This window comes from Ranitomeya variabilis, chromosome 2, assembly GCF_051348905.1.
Source record: "Ranitomeya variabilis isolate aRanVar5 chromosome 2, aRanVar5.hap1, whole genome shotgun sequence".
NCBI lineage: Eukaryota > Metazoa > Chordata > Amphibia > Anura > Dendrobatidae > Ranitomeya > Ranitomeya variabilis.
The window spans coordinates 397,623,359-397,647,404 of record NC_135233.1 but is presented as its reverse complement, the minus strand read 5'-3'; the positions used below and the strand labels follow the sequence as shown (position 1 = coordinate 397,647,404).

At 44.8% G+C, this 24,046-nt stretch overlaps 1 protein-coding gene and 1 long non-coding RNA gene across 4 annotated transcripts in view; one reads left to right on the top strand and one right to left on the bottom strand.

The window, feature by feature from the left end:
• Window positions 1–24,046, bottom strand: part of PCDH11X (protocadherin 11 X-linked) — a 1,508,525-nt gene that overhangs the window by 1,123,661 nt on the left and 360,818 nt on the right. The gene's annotated exons all lie outside the window — the stretch shown is intronic.
• On the top strand, window positions 12,769–20,757 carry LOC143809514 (uncharacterized). Its single transcript, XR_013222308.1, has 3 exons — window positions 12,769–12,884; window positions 14,347–14,452; window positions 19,831–20,757. It is a non-coding gene; the product is annotated as an uncharacterized LOC143809514 (long non-coding RNA).

The following is a 24,046-nucleotide window of genomic DNA, read 5'->3' as shown; positions in this document are numbered from 1 at the left end:
TTTATATTTTAGTTCTTCGCCTGGGTTTTATTTTTGGATTGGATTTATGGAAATATTGAAATATGCAGCGCTGATACTATGTAGTGACTTAATATTATTTGCCCTTTATATGGTAATAAGGCGGCTCCTAATTAAAATGTCCATGACAACAAAGATTCAAGGTCAGGAGTGGACTGCGTCAGACAACGGGAAGTCAACGTCGCCATATTGTGATACGATACAAACTACTTGCATTTGCTAAATGCACGGAACGTGGAATAAATCAGCGGAGCGGCCGCTGTCATAATAACAGGTGTCTACAGACACCCAGGTCTTGTCAGGATAATTAATACAACCAGGATGAAACAATATCTACATAATGTCGCCTGCCGGGTAAATAAACGCTGCTACTTAACGTCGTCATCACTGCGGCTCCGCAGAAAGCAGCGGGTTCTGGGCACAGGTCATAAAAACAGTAAAGATAATCTATTCAATGACTTCTTCTTCATCGGTCGCTACAATAGAAGTCAAATGTAGACTGTTGATGGATCCTGACACCCATCTGAATCCATCAACAGGAAAGCGATACATTTGGAGGCCATCTTGTCAGACGTGAACGGTCACATTGAGGACGACCCCATATAACTGCAGACAGATACTATGTGGCTGATTTGGCCCAAACATAAAGTCGCCCTCGACCTACAAACAGCCGACTCGCCGCCTTCAAACAAACTTCCAATTTCAGCCGCATAAACAAGTAAAAGCGAAGCCAATAATAAGAATAACTTTGCATGAATCAGTATAATTTTCCCATTACCCAAATAATGAAATGCAGGAAAAGATCCATTTTGCTTTCTATTTACTGAGAATAGGCGCCGTGCCGTGCACAGGTACGTCCGCGCCACGCGGCTCAACTCTCCACGCCTGTAACTCCACGCAGCGGTCTGTAAACCGCTCGGCTAATGAGTGATGACATTGACCAGTCAGGATGCCGGCCCGTCAGCGCCACACATTAGACAATTACATTATCGGAATTGCAAATCAGACGGAGTTTGAACTGTGACTTTTATTCCCTTTAATTTGATTCATCGGCGCGGACGCAGAGGACGCCGTTACTCAGGGCTACTTGGCAGGGAGCGAATTGCACGTATACGCTAAATTATCAAGATGGAGGAAAGTTATTATTCTGCAGTCCACAATATGTTTAGTGAAATGATGATAATTGTGCCGGAACTTTCTTTAATCGCCACTTTTTCTCCATATGTCACACTTCAAAGGCTATGTGTAAGGTAAAGATGGAGCGCAATCAAAGCGAAACGCGCTGGGCTGGAGGATGTGCAGCGTTAGATCTCCAAGGCTGACCCCAGATTTCTGCAGCAGATCTCCAAGGCTGACCCCAGATTTCTGCAGCAAATCTCCAAGGCTGATCCCAGATTTCTGCAGCAGATCTCCAAGGCTGACCCCAGATTTCTGCAGCAGATCTCCAAGGCTGACCCCAGATTTCTGCAGCAGATCTCCAAGGCTGATCCCAGATTTCTGCAGCAGATCTCCAAGGCTGACCCCAGATTTCTGCAGCAGATCTCCAAGGCTGATCCCAGATTTCTGCAGCAGATCTCCAAGGCTGACCCCAGATTTCTGCAGCAGATCTCCAAGGCTGATCCCAGATTTCTGCAGCAGTTCTCCAAGGCTGACCCCAGATTTCTGCAGCAGATCTCCAAGGCTGATCCCAGATTTCTGCAGCAGTTCTCCAAGGCTGACCCCAGATTTCTGCAGCAGATCTCCAAGGCTGACCCCAGATTTCTGCAGCAGATCTCCAAGGCTGACCCCAGATTTCTGCAGCAGTTCTCCAAGGCTGACCCCAGATTTCTGCAGCAGATCTCCAAGGCTGACCCCAGATTTCTGCAGCAGATCTAAGTGAGGATTAGCCCAATTCGGTGCAGAATTCTCTGGTAGATTCATTAAAGATTTAGACACATAAACTGCAACAATACAGAGCAATTACAGGGATTAATACACCCCATGCATTCAATAAAGGAAAAAACACTTTGGAGAATGTTAGATTCTTAAATCTACAGAATGTACTCACAAATTAATTGCACATTTCATATTGGCGCCATTTTTACAAATTTGCATGCAACTACTGAGAAAACACAGGAAAACCTGCACTGAAATCTGCTGCAAAATCCACCATCGGCTGTAGTTTGTAATAAAATATGAACCTATATATAGGTATTTTGGGGTCTTTTTTATAGAAAGCAGCATGCTCTGTGCTGTGACTTTTCTGGGGTTTTCCCTATGAGGCCTCATTCACATATCAGTATTTTTCATCCATATTTTATACTAAAACCAGGAGTGTCTCCAAAAGACAGAAGAGACGTCGATCTTTCTCTATAAGTTCCATTCCTGGTTTTGGCATAGAAACACTGAAGCAAAATACTGACGTGTGAATGAGGCCTAAGAACTACCAGAAAAATTGCAAATGTCTTATATGATACAAAATAGCAAAGTGAAGTTACAGAGGAATTCTCATCTCTGTAACTTGTTATGGAAATTTGGTTTGGATAAATCTATCCCTGTGTGTGCTGCGGCCGTTCCCAATAAGACTAAGTAGTTTGGTTGAGGATTGCTGAGATGTCATGCGGAGCCAGGATTTCCAATGGATATCCAAGAATGATGTCAGCAGTCCTGTCCAGGAGGGCGTGTGCTGCTCTCATGCAGGAGGGGGCTCCCCTTGCAACTGGATCCAGGCGAGCTGAAAAGTGCCCTAAGGGTATGTGTCCACGTTCAGGATTGCATCAGGATTTGGTCAGGATTTTTCATCAGTATTTGTAAGCCAAAACCAGGAGTGGGTGATAAATGCAAAAGTGGAGCATATGTTTCTGTTATACTTTTCCTCTAATTGTTCCACTCCTGGTTTTGGCTTACAAATACTGATGGAAAATCCTGACCAAATCCTGATGCAATCCTGAACGTGGACACATACCCTAAAGGTCTCTGCTTTCCCCCCTGAAGCTGCGTCAGGACTCCAGTAGCAAGGCCTTTTTCCATCAGGTAGAGACGGAATGGCTTCTCGTAGTCAGGTAGGCCTAGTGCTGGCGCTGAGACTACAGAGCCTTTTAACTTCTTGAACGAGCTGAAGGCTGCATCTGTCAGGAGGAACGGGGTTACGTTGACGCAATCATACAGAGGCGGCATTAGGACTGAGGCATCAGGGATCCAGGCTCTGCAATACGAAACCAGACCAAGGAAGGCCTGTAGCACCTTTGGAGTTGTTGGAGGAACCATCTTCTCCACTGTGGTCTTCCGGTCATCTGTCAGGTGTTTTGTCTGGTGACTAATACAGTGTCCTAGTTACATAACTCGCTTCAGATACCACTGGACTTTGAAGTTGCCTTTTTGTATGTGCACACGTTCAGGTTTTTTCGCTTTTTTTTCGCGATAAAAACGCTATAAAAACTCATTAAAAGCGCATACATTATGCATCCTATCATTTAGAATGCATTCTGCATGTTTTGTGCACATGGTGTGTTTTTTTCCGCGAAAAAAACGCATTGCGGTAAAAAAAGCAGCATGTTCATTAATTTTGCGGATTTTCTACGTTTTTCCCGCAATTCTATGCATTTGGAAAAAAACGCACAAAAACGCATCAAAAACGCATGAAAAAAACGTGAAAAAAAACGCATGCGGATTTCTGGCAGAAATGTCCGGTTTTTGTCAGGAAAATTTCTGCAAGAAATCCTGACGTGTGCACATAGCCTCATAGTTCTATGTTGGTGTGATTGTAGGCAGCTCTGACCAGTGCTGAAGTTGTACATTATCAGCAGATGATGATGTCAGTCCTCCCCCCTCTGCACCCAGGGCTGAGCTGTCTGCTGCCTGGTGTGTCTGGGGGCTGCCTATTGCATTGTGTGTAGGAAGATTTCACTAAAATATGCTAAAACTTTATGATCTTGTGTCTGTTCCTAAGAATGAAGGGGCCACAGAATGGCTGCATGGATGTGTTCCTGGCCACCTGGCTGTGCTCCTGGCCACCCGCCTGTGCTCCTGGAAACCCGCCTGTGCTCCTGGCCACCCGATTGTGCTCCTGGCCACCCGATTGTGCTCCTGGCCACCCGCCTGTGCTCATGGCCACTCGCCTGTGCTCATGGCCACTCGCCTGTGCTCATGGCCACCCGATTGTGCTCATGGCCACCCGATTGTGCTCTTGGCAACCCGACTGTGCTCCTGGCCACCCGCCTGTGGTCCTGGCCACCCGATTGTGCTCCTGGCCACCCGCCTGTGCTCATGGCCACTCGCCTGTGCTCTTGGCAACCCACCTGTGCTCCTGGCCACCCGATTGTGCTCCTGGCCACCCGACTGTGCTCCTGGCAACCCGCCTGTGCTCCTGGCCACCTGATTTTGCTCCTGGCAACCCCCCTGTGCTCATGGCCACCCGATTGTGCTCTTGTCAACCCACCTGTGCTCCTGGCCACCCGATTGTGCTCTTGGCCACCCGACTGTGCTCATGGCCACCCGATTGTGCTCCTGGCCACCCGATTGTGCTCCTGGCCACCTGCCTGTGCTCTTGGCCACCCCATTCTTCTCCTGTCAACCTGCCTGTGCTCCTTTCCATCAGATTGTGCTACTGGCCACCCAACTGTGCTCCTGGCCACCTGATTGTGCTCCTGGCCACCTGCTTGTGCTCTTGGCCACCCCATTCTTCTCCTGGCAACCTGATTTTGCTCCTGGCAACCCGATTGTGCTCATGGCCACCCGAATGTGCTCCTGTCAACCCGCCTGTGCTCCTGGCCACCCAACTGTGCTCCTGGCCACCCGCCTGTGCTCCTGGCCACCCAACTGTGCTCCTGACCACCCGCCTGTGCTCCTGGCCACCCAACTGTGCTCCTGGCCACCCAACTGTGCTCCTGGCCTCCCACTGTGCTCCTGCCAATCCGCCTGTGCTCCTGGCCACCTGATTTTGCTCCTGGCAACCCAATTGTGCTCATGGCCACCCGAATGTGCTCCTGTCAACCCGCCTGTGCTCCTGGCCACCTGATTTTGTTCCTGGCAACCTGATTGTACTCCTGGCCACCCAGTTGTGCTCTTGGCCACCCGCCTATGCTCCTGGCCACCCAATTGTGCTTCGGGCCACCCAGCTGTGCTTTTGGCCAACCAAATATGCTCCTGGCCACTGGATTGTGCTCTTGGCCACCCAGCTATACTCCTGGCCACCAGATTGTGCTCCTGGCCACCGGGATGTGCTTGTCACGGGGGTACTGGGTAGACTACAGCTGATTACCCGGGCCCCTGCAATATCCCTCAAACTAGGGAAACCCTGTCTGTCCCTCTCCCAGAGTTTACACTGAAGGTGTGCATGTCTGGGCCGCCAGGCCTGACCCTGAGTCCTGTTTCAGTACTAAGCTGAAACCTCCACCCGCCACCCAGTGATAAGACCTCTCACCAACCCCTACAGAAAGCACAGACAGGGAAAACTAAAAAATGCACCATGCCGCAGACACACAGGAAAACACTATAATGTGCACAGGGCAAAACAATACAAATATAGGAAGGAGAAATATAACGAAGGATAATACACCACCAGATACGATATTTCCTCTCCTAGACCACCACTCCAAACCGAGATCACCAGGCACAAGTCACAAGCTATAATCGGCGACGCCCAAAGCCCAGCAAAACTATTTAAAGGCAATGGGCGTGACTAAGCCTCCAACCCGAGTACCAGGCAGATTAACCCCAGACAATCTGGATCAATCTAGCCGGCGCCACTGAGCATATAGTGGACGAATGAGGAATTACCGCTGTCTGTCGGATGCCCTAGTGTGAACAGCGTCCGACATGACAGTGCTTTTGGCCACCCGGCTGTGCTCCTGACCACGCGGATGTGCTTTTGGCCACCCGGAAGTGCTCCTGACCACGCGGATGTGCTTTTGGCCACCCAGCTGCGCTCCTGACCACGCGGATGTGCTTTTGGCCACCCGGCAGTGGTCCTGACCACCCGGATGTGCTTTTGGCCACCCGGCTGTGCTTCAGCGATCATTAAGTAACAGCACAAACTCGTTATAGGAAAATGCCCCTTTCATGAGGCTGTGGTTCAATGTCACATACAACCTGTATACAGAGGTGGCGCTGTTTCCGGAGGAAAGCAAGTAGCCATGTTTTACTAATCCATCACAAGCCCTGTACATCTATTTCTATCAGCACATGTGTAGTTGTGCATTCGCTTTGCTACGGATTCTGCAGATCTGACATTCAATGTTCTGCAAATAATGCTGCTGATATGAATCTATGACTCAGAGCTGTATATTGGGAGAGTCCTCATATACCACCGACGTCTGACACTATACAGAACCTGCGTAATACTCTTATACTGACAACAGTGCTCATTTATGACACTTTATAGCCGAAAGGAAAAGTTACTTTTATCCACAATGCAAATAAATAAATAAATAAAGTGCAATAAATGTTTTTTTTATGAGGCCGACAGTGCGGTAAAGGCCGTCTGTCGATCTCGTCCGTGGGACCCATGTATATAAATACAGATACAGTAAAGGAAAAACAATGGGGACAAAATGTAGCCTCTGGCGGTAGATTGGCGTCTAAGAGAATATTTAGCGCCAGACGTCTTTCCAGTGAATCCAGCAATTTCTGTTCCACCCATGACTTGTATGGTGAGCGTGCAGCCCCATTATATATATATATATGGACTGCCATTTGCTGACATTATGGGCCATAGTCACCAATATTTGCTGAATATTTTGCTCATTTTCACGTGCGGCTGCGGATCGCGGTGTTTTTTTGCACGGCAGCAGGATTCTGATTGAATATAAGTGTAACCTTTTCCCTTGTGGGACATTTTTCCGAGACCTCTGATCTTCAGATGTAATCTCCTCTGACCGCGGCCGGCGTGCCATCATGCAGTCATAATGCGGCTTAATGCTGTATAAGGCCCGGTAAAGGTCGTATTTGCATGTGGAAATTGAGATCTTCACATAAAACGTTTTCTTTCTCAAGGACAAATGAGACGGACGAGGCTTCGCTGTCACCGAGGCGGACGCTGCGCTATTTTATGGCTGCGAGTCGTAGACTCCCATCACTAAAGCCTGCTTGATTAATTAAGTCACTTCTCTTTGTATCACACAAACAAAGGTTATGTCTGCCAGCCTCCTAATTAGACATCACACCGGAGCTGGGATTAATACGCACGCAGCAATTACTTACTGCAGCCTTTACACAATCAACTTCCTTCTAAACTCCAAAATTAAACATGGAAAAAAAAAACAATAGAAATAATAATAATAAAAAAACTCTGAGTCTATTAAAGAAGTGAACAATTACGAGAAATGTGAAGCCGCCATCATTAACTCCTTCAGCCCAGCAAAGGTCAACTATGGGACTAGCCATTACAATGAGAGGGACGCTCCATAAACAGACGAGTATGGATTTAAAGGTGAACTCCATTAGACTGTCTCTCCATCCTTACATAGTAGGGCTCACATAGAGGATTGGGCGTCTGTCCCCAGACGCTCTACATCCGGCTCTCACTACAGGCACATCTATATATCCCATCATGGCGAACACACTGCCCCTTTATTACAGCGTTATTCCCCAGAGTGGGTCTGCAGGCACTAGGATCCAGGAGGAACCACAACCTCGCCTGTACTACACTATACACCTACAGGACCAAAGCCGCCATTGCGGACCCTTAGTCTGGCATCAATCCACTCGAACCAGTGCATCATATGAGCCTCCGAGAATCCACGTCTCAGATTAAAGGAGAACTTTATACATTTGGGCAATTCGTCATAAAGCGTCAGTCATCAACCCAGAAAATGGGGCAAAAAAAGAAGCAACAATGGTATTTTTCTACTGTATCAAATTGAGAACAATAGAAAATGTAAAAATCTAAATGTAACTGTTGTGATTGGAAAAGAGAAATGTAGACATTTGCTGAAGGCGATTATCAGATCGCAACTTTTATTTAATAATTAAAAAAAGAGACAAAAATATAGTGGCACATTTCATCAGATGCCATGTTGGGCCCCGTTCACACCTTCAGTATTTCACATCCGTGTTTGTAACCAGGATAATACAGAAGTGGTGACAAGTTTCTATAAGACTTTTCCTCTGATTGTTTCTTCTCCTGATTTTGACTTATAAATACTGATGTAAAATACTGACCGTGTGAACGTGGTGGAGAAAATTTAATAAGCAAATATGACAGAATTATTGGTCGTGGTTGGGGGGAGTTTATTAGTGGCTGCCACCAGCTTCCCAAGTGCGGTTCTCATATTTACACCAAAGTTTGTTACTTTTTTTGTTTGCCAATGTTCTAAGCTCGAACTTATTCCTACGTCTGATTTTTTTTTTTTTTTTACATACGAGAAAATCTTACCGATGTTTCTGATCTGACTCTGATTGGAGTTTGTTCAGAATTTTATTGAGTGTCTCCGATTTTCTCGTACATTGAGAAATTAAAACACAAAAAACAATGTCTCCTCCTTCTCCATTCTGAGAGCCTGTGAAAATGGACTGCACTCAGATGTCATCCAAGCGCGGTCTGATTTTTATTTTTTCACAGACCCATAGACTTGCCTGGCAGATTTTGATCCCAATTGGACATGTCTCTGATATCTGTTCTGGTTCCGCCAAAAAAAATTGAAAATGTAAATGGTCCCATAAAATCTAATAGGTACGAATGTTATCCGTAAAAAACACACATCGCACTCGTACGCAAAAATCGGACATTTGCCTTACTCATTGAATAGTGGATAGAGCTCAGCAGGAGGTGAAGGGCCTCACACAGCCGAATATATTTACCATAAATTACACCAAAATTAGTGTAACATTGTGGCACCGATTGTAATACAGAGATGCCACAAGGTATAGGAATATTCTGCTTATTCTCACCCTGAGTGCGGCATTGTGCTTTGATTGGCACCATCTTTGTTTTCCAGTCTTCTCTATTGTGTGTCAAGGAGACTTATTGGTCCAATATACAAGGATCAAACGTAGACTCCACTGACTCCAATGTGAGTGTAGTGAGCATGCTCCGTGACACGTGCAGAGGTCACTGTGCAAGGAGGAGGGGGAGGAAACACTCAAAATTTCTCTACCATCTCCTTAAAAGTAAAGCTCTTTTTTTTTTACATAGTTTTCTTTACTTTTTCACAGATCTCCTGGCGCTCTGGTGTAATATCAGAGATGTAGTGTGAGCACCAAAGCCGAGCGTGCTCGCTGTGCAGACACTGAACCAGCAGGGGTCTCATTCCAATCATTCACAATCCCTTCACATAACGCCAACCTGCAGCAACATTGTAACCTGCTGAGCAGATGCGCTGTATACCTTACTGTATACGAGCTCCTAGGGGCAGCATTATTAACATTAGCATAATCTAATGACCGCCGCTAAAAAGGAGGAAATGTAGTTTTATGGAGCAACATTTGACATTCACTTATTAATGGTAATCTGATTTTTGTTTCATAGGAGCAGAAGGTCACAGACAGGAGGTTTAGTAATAATGCAGAACACACAGTAACTATGCAAAGAAAATTACCAACTGCAAAAAATATAAAAGAAAATGGAATTGTAACGAGCCGCACCAGCGCCATATTAAACTTTCCAATACCGTTAGTGAAGGGGCAGAGCTGGAGACGTTTGCGGACTCTGGTGGCAGAGTGGGATGTTGCAAATCTAAAAGTGCCCAATCTACTAAGCAGAAGCGAGTATATATATAATGGAAGGGGCTCTGCAGTGTGCTCCGAGGGGGAGTATATATATATATATATATATATATATATATATATATAATGGAAGGGGCTCTGCAGTGTGCTCCGAGGGGGAGTATATAAAGAATGGAGGGGTTCTGCAGTGTGCTCCGAGGGGGAGTATATAAAGAATGGAGGGGTTCTGCAGTGTGCTCCGAGGGGGAGTATATAAAGAATGGAGGGGTTCTGCAGTGTGCTCCGAGGGGGAGTATAGAAAGAATGGAGGGGTTCTGCAGTGTGCTCCGAGGGGGAGTATATATATATAATGGAAGGGGCTCTGCAGTGTGCTCCGAGGGGGAGTATATAAAGAATGGAGGGGTTCTGCAGTGTGCTCCGAGAGGGAGTATATAAAGAATGGAGAGGTTCTGCAGCGTGTTCCGAGGGGGAGTATATAAAGAATGGAGGGGTTCTGCAGTGTGCTCCGAGGGAGAGTATATAAAGAATGGAGGGGTTCTGCAGTGTGCTCCGAGGGGGAGTATATAAAGAATGGAGGGGTTCTGCAGTGTGCTCTGAGGGGGAGTATATATAGAAGGGGAGGGGTTCTGCAGTGTGCTCCGAGGGGGAGTATATATAGAACGGAGAGGTTCTGCAGTGTGCTCCGAGGGGGAGTATATATAGAATGGAGGGGTTCTGCAGTGTGCTCCGAGGGGGAGTATATAAAGAATGGAGGGGTTCTGCAGTGTGCTCCGAGGGGGAGTATATATAGAATGGAGGGGTTCTACAGTGTGCGCCGAGGGGGAGTATATATAGAATGGAGGGGTTCTGCAGTGTGCTTCGAGGGGGAGTATATAAAGAATGGAGGGGTTCTACAGTGTGCGCCGAGGGGGGAGTATATATAGAACGGAGGGGTTCTACAGTGTGCTCCGAGGGGGGAGTATATATAGAATGGAGGGGTTCTGCATTGTGCTCCGAGGTGAGTATATAAATAATGGAGGGGTTCTGCAGTGTGCTCCAAGGGGGAGTATATATAAAAGGGAGGGGCTCTGCAGTGTGCTCCGAGGGGGAGTATATTTAGAATGGCGGGGTTCTTTGGTGCTCCGAGGGGGAGTATATAAAGAATGGAGGGGTTCTGCAGTGTGCTCCGAGGGGGAGTATATATAGAACGGGGGGGTTCTGCAGTGTGCTCCGAGGGGGAGTATATATAGAATGGAGGGGTTCTTTGGTGCTCAGAGGGGGAGTATATAAAGAATGGAGGGGTTCTGCAGTGTGCTCCGAGGGGGAGTATATATAGAACGGAGGGGTTCTGCAGTGTGCTCCGAAGGGGAGTATATATAGAACGGAGGGGTTCTGAAGTGTGCTCCGAGGGGGAGTATATAAAGAACGGAGGGGTTCTGCAGTGTGCTCCGAGGGGGAGTATATATAAAAGGGGAGGGGCTCTGCAGTGTGCTCCGAGGGGGAGTATATATAGAATGGAGTGGTTCTTTGGTGCTCCGAGGGGGAGTATATATAGAATGGAGGGGTTCTACAGTGTGCTCCGAGGTGGAGTATATAAAGAATGGAGGGGTTCTGCAGTGTGCTCCGAGGGGGAGTATATAAAGAATGGAGGGGATCTACAGTGTGCTCCGAGGGGGAGTATATATAGAATGGAGGGGTTCTGCAGTGTGCTCCGAGGGAGAGTATATATAGAATGGAGGGGTTTTGCAGTGTGCTCCGAGGGGGAGTGTATATAGAATGGAGGGGTTCTACAGTGTGCTCCGAGGGGGAGTATATAAAGAATGGAGGGGTTCTGCAGTGTGCTCCGAGGGAGAGTATATATAGAATGGAGGGGTTCTGCAGTGTGCTCCGAGGGGGAGTATATATAGAATGGAGGGGTTCTGCAGCATGCTCCGAGGGGGAGTATATAAAGAATGGAGGGGTTCTGCAGTGTGCTCCGAGGGGTAGTATATAAAGAACGGAGGGGTTCTGCTGTGTGCTCCGAGGGGGAGTATATATATAATGGAAGGGGCTCTGCAGTGTGCTCCGAGGGGGAGTATATAAAGAACGGAGGGGTCCTGCGGTGTGCTCCGAGGGGGAGTATATATATAATGGAAGGGGCTCTGCAGTGTGCTCCGAGGGGGAGTATATATAGAATGGAGGGGTTCTTTGGTGCTCCGAGGGGGAGTATATAAAGAATGGAGGGGCTCTGCAGTGTGCTCCGAGGGGGAGTATATATAGAACGGAGGGGTTCTGCAGTGTGCTCCGAGGGGGAGTGTATATAGAAGGGGAGGGGCTCTGCAGTGTGCTCCGAGGGGGAGTATATATAGAATGGAGGGGCTCTGCAGTGTGCTCCGAGGGGGAGTATATATAGAATGGAGGGGTTCTGCAGTGTGCTCCGAGGGGGAGTATATATAGAATGGAGGGGTTCTGCAATCTGTATCACATACTGTAGAAAAACACCTATTCAGACCAGTGACACTCATTCCTGAGCCATAGACCGGTCTGCAAACAATCTGCCTCCTTTGAATCCTAAAAGCCGACAGAATGGAGCAGCACAATGTCACGTGTATACTGAAAAAAAAAAAAGTGGCCTTATTGTCTCGTTAATGGTAATTTTGGAAGAGAACATCAGAAAACTGTGGCTTCAATTTTTACTGTTGTACAAAGTTTCCAACATCTATAAGAAGAAATTTGTGGAAACATGTCTAAATACAAATGTAAAAAATAACAATGAAAAATAAAGAACAATAAAAATATATATATAAAAAAAAGGAGATGAGTCGTGGTCGTGAGATGCAGTTTTGTGCAACTCGACTTCCAGTATCTCACCTGTTTGTCCCAACATCCGGATTCCACATTCACGCCGTGGATTTGTACTTCGATACGACCCCAAATGAAACTCTATAATTTTATTTCAATGTTAAATATTGCCAATAAGATAAGTCCCGCTCTGACACGAGATGCCCTTCCCTGACAGAAGAGGACGCTCTGAATAATCTCCCCTCTTGCCTGACACAAGGAATTGTTCTATAACTTCAGCAGCTTCTTTTTCTTCTATTTATGCTTCAATGACATCTGCAATTCTAAACTCTCTTTTATGGTTGATTTCAGTTAGATTGCATCTGCTCCAAACCAGTGGAAAGAAAACTCCGGTAATTTATCCAGAGCAAAGCATGATGGGAACAAATCTAAATTAACGCAGGAAGAACATAGAGTAGGATTCAGTAAGTAAAGAAACGATTGAATGTTCATAATCTGATAAACTCCAGCTCCAGCGTAAAAACTGGAAATATAGTGCAGAGTAATGAACTTAACCAGAGGGAGCAGTAATATAGCAGTTATATTCTTGTACATAGGGGCAGTATTATAGTAGTTATATTCTTGTACATAGGGGCAGTATTATAGTAGTTATATTCTTGTACATAGGGGCAGTATTATAGTAGTTATATTCTTGTACATAGGGGTCAGTATAATAGTAGTTATATTCTTGTACACAGGGGCAGTATTATAGTAGTTATATTCCTGTACATAGGGGCAGTATTATAGTAGTTATATTCTTGTACATAGGGGCAGTATTATAGTAGTTATATTCTTGTACAAAGGGGCAGTATTATAGTAGTTATATTCTTGTACATAGGAGCAGTAATATAGCAGTTATATTCTTGTACATAGGGGCAGTATTATAGTAGTTATATTCTTGTACAAAGGGGCAGTATTATAGTAGTTATATTCTTGTACATAGGAGCAGTGTTATAGTAGTTATATTCTTGTACATAGGAGCAGTAATATAGCAGTTATATTCTTGTACATAGGGGCAGTATTATAGTAGTTATATTCTTGTATATAGGAGCAGTATTACAGTAGTTATATTCTTGTACATAGGGAGCAGTATTATAGTAGTTATATTCTTGTACATAGGAGCAGTATTATAGTAGTTATATTCTTGTACATAGGAGCAGTATTATAGTAGTTATATTCTTGTACATAGGGGCAGTATTATAGTAGTTATATTCTTGTACATAGGGGCAGTATTATAGTAGTTATATTCTTGTACATAGGAGCAGTATTATAGTAGTTATATTCTTGTACATAGGGGCAGTATTATAGTAGTTATATTCTTGTACATAGGGGCAGTATTATAGTAGTTATATTCTTGTACATAGTGGCAGTATTATTGTAGTTATATTCTTGTACATAAAGGCAGAATTATAGTAGTTATATTCTTATACATAGGGGCAGTATTATAGTAGTTATATTTTTGCACATAGGGTGCACTATTATAGTAGTTATATTTTTGTACATTGAGGCAGTATTATAGTAGTTATATTCTTGTACACAGGGGCAGTATTATAGTAGTTATATTCCTGTACATAGGGGCAGTAATACAGCAGTTATAATATTGTATATAGGGGCATTATTATGCTAGTTATATTGTTGTAAATAGCGATTTCATTATAACCGCTGTATTTTATATGCTTGACATATCCTGTGATATATGACACTGAATTCCAGATTTATAAAATGATTTTGTGATACTTTGTCACATGTTTATCTGATATGTCTTTATGTGACCAGTCAGTGGTTTTTCCAGCATGTTGGAAGATTAATGTTCTGATTAAAGTTGATGGTGGACAGACTTATTTTCTTTTTATTTCTATTTTTATAATTCCTCTTTCATATTTTCAGAACTGAGACAGTGTGACAACATCACTAAAAACAAGAGGCTTTTGTCCCCTTCTCTCCTGTCTTCGAGCAGATCATTTGAGAAGGAATCAAATTCTCCTTTATCCAGGTAATAACTGTATGTTGCGGCCAAATAACTTTCTTTCCTTCTTGATTAGTTTTTGGCCAGTTAATTTCTGCAGTCTTTCACATGGCACTAATCAGGAATTAAGAGCTAACATCGGCTTTACGGGGACAGATTCCTTCATGAATGGGTTAGAGGAGATTTTCAGAATAGGCAATTCTCTGCCCTGTCTGATTATCCTCCGACAAGCTCATAATCCCGAGGACTGGTATTTAGGAAGTCAAGCAGCGAAATAAACAACAATGATTATAATCAACTCTTCTTTTATATTAAGGGGATGGAATAAGGAAATGTTGCATTTTTCCTCTGCAATCTCCATGCAGACTCCATGCAATCTCCTACCTTGTCTCTTTTTAAATCCCAAAATCTCATAATTTTGCTTCTGTCGCTGAAGATTGTTATTGGTATTGATAATATGTGATATTTATGACGATAATGTATCAGAAAACCATGAAAGACCTTTATAAATGAATGCAATCTAATGGGACAGAAAAGGTCACTGGAAGGAAAATCATGTTATTTCTTGAGTTCTTGACCCATCGATGTCTTTCTGCACATCGGAATTATATTCCGATGAGCTCCTCCAGAAGGAAGAAACTATCTCTCAAGTGCCTCCATGATTAAAGTGTATAGTCACAGCTCACAGTATATGCTATTGCACTGGTGGACACAGTCAGAAAAGGGCCCCTGTGCAAGAAAAATATATGGGCCCTTTGCAGCCCAAGACCTCCTAAAAATGCAAAATTGCACTTGCTTTGAAGAGAGAAATGGGCCCCCTTACCTCTAGGGCTCCTGTGCGGCACCACAGGTTGCACCAATGGTATGTCCGCCCCTGTGCTATTGCCCCCGCCAACAACAGCAGATCTCGCCCTAGAAGAATTGCACCTTTATTGTTCTAATCGCTGCCTCCATTCTGCAGAATATTACGTTAAATCAATGATAATTAGGGTGCTAGGTGCACACCGGGTGTGGCCAAGAAGCTTCCTGCACCGTTACACCAGGTGGTTTTGCAGGCCACTGCATGCCCTGCCTCCCTCACTGCATGTCCTGCCTCCCTCACTGCATGTCCTGCCTCCCCCAGTGCATGCCCTGCCTCCCCCACTGCATGCCCTGCCTCCCCCACTGCATGCCCTGCCTCCCCCACTGCATGTCCTGCCTCCCCCACTGCATGTCCTGCCTCCCTCACTGCATGCCCTGCCTCCCTCACTGCATGCTCTACCTCCCTCACTGCATGCGCTGCCTCCGTCACTGCATGTCCTGCCTCCCCCACTGCATGTCCTGCCTCCTTCACTGCATGTCCTGCCTCCCTCACTGCATGCCCTGCCTCCGTCACTGCATGCCCTGCCTCCGTCACTGCATGCCCTGCCTCCGTCACTGCATGCCTTGCCTCCCCCACTGCATGCCCTGCCTCCCTCACTGCATGTCTTGCCTCCTTCACTGCATGTCCTGCCTCCCTCACTGCATGCCCTGCCTCCGTCACTGCATGCCCTGCCTCCGTCACTGCATGCCTTGCCTCCCCCACTGCATGCCCTGCCTCCCTCACTGCATGTCCTGCCTCCTTCACTGCATGTCCTGCCTCCCTCACTGCATGTCCTGCCTCCGTCACTGCATGCCCTGCCTCCGTCACTGCATGCCTTGCCTCCCTCACTGCATGCCCTGCCTCCCTCACTGCATGCCCTGGTTCCCTCACTGTATGCCCCGCTTTCCTCACTGCAATGCCTTGTCTCCTTCACTGAATGCCCCACCTCCCTTGTGATTGACAACATTAGCTTTTCTTCGCTTTCTCCACAGACAGGGCTCACTCCAGAGAGAGAGAGAGAGGCCGGCATGGAAAACCAGCGGGTGTAACAGGGCTGGAAGCTCATTGGCCACATCCGGGGTGCACACTGCACCCTAATTAGCATATTTAGGTAAACTTCAGTTTCTGTAGAACCTGGAGGCAGTGATGCAGCTTGGTGTCTTTCTCAATCTATCACTTCACCAGGTTTTTGACACCTAATCTGAGAGCATCATAATGTCAGGGTATAGACCCTGATTCCACTAATGTGTCACTTACTAGGCTGCTTACTGCAGTTTTGATGCAGTTACAGTAGGGGTTTATCACTAGAGGACCAGTAATCTTGCTGCCAGATAGTAAGGCATAGTAATGACTCTGCCTCCACTACTGATTAGCAGTTTTCTGCCTATGCACAGTGTACACAGAAATCTGCCAATCAGTGCTCTGGGAGGGGTTATACAGAGCTCCGCATTCTGAGAACTACTAGATCTGCAGCAGAGGAAACAGGGATTGTATCCAAACTACAGCAAGCAGCTCAGTAAGTGACACATCACAGGAATCAGGGTCTCTGTCTCTATGGAAAAATCTTATGACAGATTCCCTTTAAAGTGCCTAGATAAGTGAAGGATCTTATTACCAATGCTCCGTGGCAAAAAATACAAATTATATTGTTTTTTTTTTAAAAAAAAAGAAACTCTGTATCATGTGCCACCTGCTGGTCGTGCCTCCCTGTAAGTCAACGTGTGACCCATGATGGAGGCCCCAGATTCACCCTCAGACATAGACGTCTAGTCCCTCCATTAGGTGACACTTACAAGATGCGTTGTTTCTTCTAGAGAGCTCATTTGCATATGTTTTCCCATGGTGCATTGCTGATGAGACTTATTGAGAGCCTGTGCCCCCCTAAGCCGTCGGTGCACTATAATCTTCTGTAACTAGAGGTGATGGGGGCACCAGATATTCCTCCCAGACATAGTCCCTACACTCAGATATTTTATTGCAGTATTTTTTTTTTTTCAGTTTTTCATTCTTATTACTTTTTTTTATTTTTCTGTACATTTTGTCCTTTTGTATAAATCCGCTGGATGACTAGAGCTGAACTCCCCTCCCCGAGCCTGAGCTTCCAGCCTGCAGATATTCGGATAGCATCTGCCCTCTTATCTCTCCGCAATCTCTCCTGGCAAAGTAAATCAAAAATGTGAGACAGAATTATTGTGATTAAGATGTCAAGCCGAGAGCTTTTACATCTCTAAACAGGTAATGTGTAAGAAAAGGCCGATTTTTCCGAAGACATTACCGTGAAAATTTCCATTTTTATTATTACTAACAGACAATTGTTGCAGCTGTAAATTCCTGAGAAAAGCCGAGCGAGATCTAATCAGCGAGGGGAGAAAACATCGGCTTTACGGATGATGATGATGATGATGATATGACAGCGGTGCTTACTCTGTCATCTGCAGATAGAAGGCTTCTGCTGTCTGCGCATCGATCACATCCTCGGCTTCACATTCTCATTACTGGATTTCTTTGTGTTACTGAGTTCGCCATGACTTTGGAGTCTTGTATTGGCGATTATTTGCCGCCATAGCTCTTCGGCGCTGGGTGGGGTTAGTCTTTTATTGACTCTTGTCCCTTCTACAAATCTTAAATATTGTTTTTTTCTTCTTTGTATTATTTTACGTATTGTCTTTGTGTGTCAAAAATGTTACGCAACAGTTGTTATAACCATTTGGACCCAAGGTGTGAAATATCACCTGTGCCCGAGACCATAAGACTGTGCCATACTGTTAGGGTATCTGTGCCTCTCTCTTAGGCACAGAGTGAAATATAGAGGCATAAACAGATACTAGAGATAAGAGTTCAATCGCACCCCATATGCACAGCTACAGTGCTCAGTACTGTGGCATAATCTCTTCCAAACTGATGCTTTCTTGTAATTGTTTGCTTTCACACTTGTGCTAGATTCACAGTTATACTGCTCAGTACTTCTGTATATTGTCCCCCATGCTTCTGCTGTCGATTACGTGTTTTACCTCAGCTATGTTGGATTCACAGCTACACCGGGCATTACTGCTGTATTATGGCCTCCATACTTCTGATTTCTAGAAAGTGTTTTTCTTAATCAGTGTTCGATTCACTATTAAGTACCTCTGAACAATGGTCTCACCGCAGTGCTGGATTCACAACTACACAGCTCAGTACTGATGTATATTGTCCTCCATGCTTCTGCTTTTGAGTAAGTGTTTTATCTCACCTATGTTGGATTCACTGCTACACAGTACAGCTGTATTATGGCTTCCATACTGATGATTTCTAGCAAGTGTTTTTCTTAACCAGTGTTAGATTCACTAAGTACTGCTGAACAATGTTCTCACCGCAGTGCTGGATTCACAACTACACAGCTCAGTACTGATGTATATTGTAACCCATGCTCCTGCTTTTGAGTGTTTTATGTCACCTATGTTGGATTCACAGCTACACAGTACGGCTGTATTATGGCTTCCATATTGATGATTTTGAGCAAGTGTTTTCTTAACCAATGTTAGATTCACTCTTAAGTACTGCTGAACAAGGACCTCCATGTGGTTGTTCTTGCGTCTATTAAATGTTTTATTTCACCCCCAGTGCTGGATTCACAGCTACACAGCTCAGTACTTCTGTATAATGTCCTCCATGTTACTGCTTCTTCTGAACATGTGCTGCACAGACACAGGAGAGAAGAATCTCTCCTGTCTGTGTGTGCTGTGTATGTGAGACATCAAAACAGCTCGTCTATATGCACAAGCTCAGAGACAACTGAAAAGTAAAGATACTGCCAGCAATGGAAAAACTGGTGAAAGATGTAGGATACAAGTCATGTAATGGTTAAATAGTGTTATTCCTCATGTACAAACATAACAGCTGATCCTAAAGCGTTATCTAAAATCACAGGTACGCTTTATATTTCGAGGTATGTCAGGATTGGAGACATCCAAGTCCAATCCATGGAAATATGGCTGGAAACAGTGGACCCCTTACTTTCAATCATCCATCTAGCTGTGTATTAAGGGGGTCACGCCACCTACAATACTTTCACAATCCACACAATGATAAATAAATGGTCAGGAGGTGTTTATGAAATGGGAACCCCACTGATCATCAGAATGGGGGTCCTGTATCCTCTGTGTGAATGAAGCAAGACCACTATTCTATTCACTGCCTGTTGGAGCGATGGTAGCGCTTACCCATCCCCAATCCCAGCCCTATAGAAGTGAGTGTATTGGCAGTTATGCTCCATTGTTTCTCCTTTCATATGAGACGGTACCTCCCACAGGTTTGGGAGGTCGGACCTCCACTGAACATTTATTTATCACCTATCCTGTAGATGCAAATTGTTAGGGGACTTTGCCATAAATGTCTCTACATCAATGGCCCCCAATAGACCATGTTTTCAGGATTAGCTGGGAGAACTTGTAGCAATGTCTGACGCCTTGATAATAATCCCAGCCCTCATAAAATAATAAGGAAATCCTGATCTGCGGGGGGCTACGGGCTGGAGTTTGGGATATCTCTACTATACATTGACCATTTATTCCATTGTATACAGGAATCCCACAGAGTAAAAGACCTCGGTTGTGACGGCAGTTTCTAGGAGCGCTAAAGCTTAACCATGGACCAGTGACGATGGAGACCTGTCCACCACCGTCCCCCGCACCCTCGGCGGCTGGCAGCGGGATAAATACTCAACTGGTTTGATATATTTCATTACACGAACCGTCTTCTGTTCTCCAGTCTGTAAGGTGGAGATTGTCACAAAAAGGAGTCAGAAGTCAGAGAATTTTACATTACTCCATATCTTGTCACGGAGATAAGATTGTGCATTAAAAGATATTTCAGCCTATGGAATTACAATATCCAGGCGCTATCAAGATGACAAGCGCCTTGTGAAATCGAGATGGATGTTCTATGATGCATTGTACGTAATCCAGATCTGGAAAACGCTGAGAGTAAATATTTACAATCTAAGGTGTTTATCTGCGAAATTCATGGAGGTTTCAGCGGTTGCATATACTGATAAGAGAAAAGCGAGGAATCAATCCTGGCGGCCCACGCACTCCGCACAAAATGTTTAGTATGTGCTAGAAAAAGTAGGAACTGCTACTTATCACAGGAGACATTAATTCCTACACATAATAAAGTTTACATAACAGCGATGTCGTTACTTAATATTGTGGATTGAAAAATTGCAACTCTCAGCGCAGGCAGATACTTGTACTGTATGTTACAACAGCCGGAAAGTCACACGCTGCAAATCACCGTGGCATGGTGGACGTCGAGAGAGCCGATTACGTGGCACCTTTCAAGGTCCCAGATTAATTGAGATTTATCAAGCTAAAAGTGCAAGAATAATGGCACAACCTGCACAAAAACTCTCTAAATCGGATAGAGATGAGTAGATCAGGCAAAATTAGAATTTGCATCTTCATGCTTTTTTTTCCTCAAGAAATAAAATTTCCTGAGACATTATTCTCCATAAATTTAGTGTTCTTTATAATGCTCTGGGGTCTCTACAAAGCCCAACGCTTAATAAAAATTATGTGTAAAAAGTAAAAAAATCTTTATACCCACCACTTACAGTACAGACCAAAAGTTTGGACACACCTTCTCATTTAAAGATTTTTCTGTATTTTCATGACTATGAAGATTGTACATTTACACTAAAGGCATCAAAAATATGAATTAACACATGTGGAATTATATACCTAACAAAAAAGTGTGAAACAACTGAAATTATGTCTTATACTCTAGGTTCTTCAAAGTAGCCACCTTTTGCTTTAATGACTGCTTTGCACACTCTTGGCATTCTCTTGATGAGCTTCAAGAGGTAGTCACCAGGAATGGTCTTCCAACAATCTTGAAGGAGTTCCCAGAGATGCTTAGCACTTGTTGGCCCTTTTGCCTTCACTCTGCGGTCCAGCTCACCCCAAACCATCTTGATTGGGTTCAGGTCTGGTGACTGTGGAGGCCAGGTCATCTGGCGTAGCACCCCATCACTCTCCTTCTTGGTCAAATAGCCCTTACACAGCCTGGAGGTGTGTTTGGGGTCATTGTCCTGTTGAAAAATAAATGATGGTCCAACTAAATGTAAACCGGATGGAATAGCATGCCGCTGCAAGATGCTGTGGTAGCCATGCTTGTTTAGTATGCCTTCAATTTTGAATAAATCCCCAACAGTGTCACCAGCAAAGCACCCCCACACCATCACACCTCCTCCTCCATGCTTCATGGTGGGAACCAGGCATGTAGAGTCCATCCGTTCACCTTTTCTGCGTCGCACAAAGACACGGTGGTTGGAACCAAAGATCTCACATTTGGACTCATCAGACCAAAGCACAGATTTCCACTGGTCTAATGTCCATTCCTTGTGTTCTTTAGCCCAAACAAGTCTCTTCTGCTTGTTGCCAGTCCTTAGCAGTGGTTTCCTAGCAGCTATTTTACCATGAAGCCCTGCTGCACAAAGTCTCCTCTTAACAGTTGTTGTAGAGATGTGTCTGCTGCTAGAACTCTGTGTGGCATTGACCTGGTCTCTAATCTGAGCTGTTATTAACCCCTTCCTGACGTCGGACGGGATAGTACGTCCGACGTCAGGTCCCCTGCTTTGATGCAGGGCTCCGCGGTGAGCCCGCATCAAAGCCGGGACATGTCAGCTGTTATGAACAGCTGACATGTGCCCGCAATAGGCGCGGGCAGAATCGCGATCTGCCCGCACCTATTAACTAGTTAAATGCCGCTGTCAAACGCAGACAGCGGCATTTAACTACCGCATCCGGCCGGGCGGCTGGATATGAGCGCATCGCCGACCCCGTCACATGATTGGAGGTCGGCGATGCTTCTGAATGGTAACCATAGAGGTCCTTGAGACCTCTATGGTTACTGATCGCCGGTAGCTGTGAGCGCCACCCTGTGGTCGGCGCTCACAGCACACCTGTATTTCTGCTACATAACAGCGATCTGATGATCGCTGTTATGTAGCAGAGCCGATCGGGTTGTGCCTGCTTCTAGCCTCCCATGGAGGCTATTGAAGCATGGCAAAAGTGAAAAAAAAAAGTTTTTAAAAATGTGCAAAAAATAAAAAAAACATGAAAGTTTAAATCACCCCCCTTTCGCCCCAATCAAAATAAATCAATAAAAAAAAAAATCAAACCTACACATATTTGGTATCGCCGCGTTCAGAATCGCCCGATCTGTCAGTAAAAAAAAGCATTAACCTGATCGCTAAATGGCGTAATGAGAAAAAAAATCGAAACGCCAGAAATATGTTTTTTTGGTCGCCGCGACATTGCATTAAAATGCAATAACGGGCGATCAAAAGAACGTATCTGCACCAAAATGCTATAATTAAAAACGCCAGCTCGGCACGCAAAAAATAAGCCCTCACCCGACCCCAGATCATGAAAAATTGAGACACTACGAGTATCGGAAAATGGCGCAATTTTTTTTTTTGCAAAGTTTGGAATTTTTTTTTACCACTTAGGTAAAACATAACCTAGACATGTGAGGTGTCTATGAACTCGTACTGACCGGGAGAATCATAATTGCAGGTCACTTTTAGCATTTAGTGAACCTAGCAAAATAGGCAAGCAAAAAACTAGTGTGGGATTGCACTTTTTTTGCAATTTCACTGCACTTGGAATTTTTTTCCCGTTTTCTAGTACACGACATGGTAAAACCAATGATGTCGTTCAAAAGTACAACTCGTCCCGCAAAAAATAAGCCCTCACATGGCCAAATTGACGTAAAAATAAAAAAGTTATGGCTCTGGGAAGGAGGGGAGCGAAAAACGAACACGGAAAAATGAAAAATCCCACGGTCATGAAGGGGTTAACCTACGATTTCTGAGGCTGGTGACTCGGATAAACTTATCCTCAGAAGCAGAGGTGACTCTTGGTCTTCCTTTCCTGGGGCGGTCCTCATGTGAGCCAGTTTCTTTGTAGCGATTGATGGTTTTTGCCACTGTACTTGGGGACACTTTCAAAGTTTTCTCAATTTTTCAGACTGACTGACTTTTATTTCTTAAAGTAATGATGGCCATTCATTTTTCTTTACTTTGCTGCTTTTTTCTTGTCATAATACAAATTCTAACAGTCTATTCAGTGGGATTATCAGCTGTGTATCCACCAGACTTCTGCACAACACGACTGATGGTCCCAACCCCATTTATAAGGCAAGAAATCCCACTTATTAAACCTGACAGGGCACACCTGTGAAGTAAAAACCATTCCCGGTGACTACCTCTTGAAGCTCATCAAGAGAATGCCAAGAGTGTGCAAAGCAGTCATCAAAGCAAAAGGTGGCTACTTTGAAGAACGTAGAATATAAGACAGAATTTCAGTTGTTTCACACTTTTTTGTTAAGTATAATTCCACATGTGTTAATTCATAGTTTTGATGCCTTCAGTGTGAATGTACAATTTTCATAGTCATGAAAATACAGAAAAATCTTTAAATGAGAAGGTGTGTCCAAACTTTTGGTCTGTACTGTACAGTGATCACGTGACCAGCCTAGTTCAGGTCCTGTGTGCAACTGCGTGCCTCATTCCTCCCTCTCCCTGCGCGCCCGCTAGCGCTCCCTAGGTTGTCTTTCTATTACACCAGGATGTGTCATTACAGACAAAAGCCGGGAGCTGAATTTTCCTTCTTGACCTCTATCTCAGTATTCAATTCAGTCATGTGTAGTGGACGCTGCAATGCAACCGAGCAAATCTCAGGGCAGTAAGATTGTGACATCAAGGATCAGGACGGGAAAACACCATACACTATCAT